The sequence below is a fragment of the Pollachius pollachius genome (genome assembly GCF_949987615.1).
Source record: "Pollachius pollachius genome assembly, chromosome: 6".
Classification (NCBI taxonomy): Eukaryota; Metazoa; Chordata; class Actinopteri; order Gadiformes; family Gadidae; genus Pollachius; species Pollachius pollachius.
In genome coordinates this window covers 25051412-25052669 of record NC_136939.1, presented here as the reverse complement: position 1 = coordinate 25052669, position 1258 = coordinate 25051412, and positions in this window count along the sequence as shown.

The window sequence follows — 1258 nt, the reverse complement described above, 5'->3', positions numbered from 1 at the left end:
GGCTTCACATTCAACCTCCGCACCGGGTTTATACTTCCTGTCATAAAGTCTACTGAGTAACTCAAAGCTAGCTAGCACGTGTGTAACAGACACACACACACACACACACACACACACACACAGGAACAGACACACACACAGGAACAGGCACACACACAGGCACACACACATGGGCAAAGAGACAGACAAGCACACATACACATGCACACACACAGGCATACACACACACATGGCATATGTGGCACACAAACACACACACACACACACACACACACACACACACACACACACACACTAATTTAACTGGACTTTAACCTTTAGTGGTGTCTTTATCGCTTTCTCTCTCTCTCTCTCCCAATTGATATCTCTATCGCCCCTCCCCCCCTCTCACTTTCTTTAACGATCTCTCTCTCTGTTCGCTCTCTGTATGTACTCCATTTGTTTAGACTGTAAACAACCATCACACACCTAAACACACACACGCATACACAAACACACACACACACACACACGCTGACCTATCCACTGAAGGTGAACAGATGAGCTCAGTAAGGGATATTAAGAGGGAAATCACAGAGAGAGGGAGAGAGAGAGAGAGAGAGAGAGAGAGAGAGAGAGGGGGAGAGAGTGAGAGAGAGAGAGAGAGGGAGAGAGTGAGAGAGCGTAAGAGACAGCGAGAGTCAGAGACAGAGAGAGAGAGACAGAGAGAGAGAGACAGAGAGAGTGACAGAGAGAGAGAGAGAGAGAGAGAGAGAGAGAGAGAGAGAGAGAGAGAGCGAGAGCGAGAGCGAGGCAAACAAAAAAGGAAATAAGAAGGAAGAGGAGGAGAGGAAAATAAAACAATGGCCTGTGCTCTCCCTCCCTCCCCCCCTCCCTCCCCCATTAACCAGTCCCCACTATGTCACCTACGACCCCTCCTCCTCCTCCCTCCCCCCTCCCTACCCCCTCACACACATGCACACACACACACACACACACACACACACACACAGTCCCGGTCACACCCACTCATACATGCGCACAAGCCTTTGTTATTCCCACCACCGACACACACACACACTAACACACACACACCCACACACTAACACACACACACTCCCCACGGTCACTGCAGCTCCACCCAACCCCCCCACCACCCACACCCACATACACACACACACACTAACAAACTCCCTCCTTTGGCTCCTCCCCTCCGACGGAACAGGTAGGCCCAGGTTATAAAGTTACGCCCCGGTGTGTGTGTGTGTGCTCAGTTCAC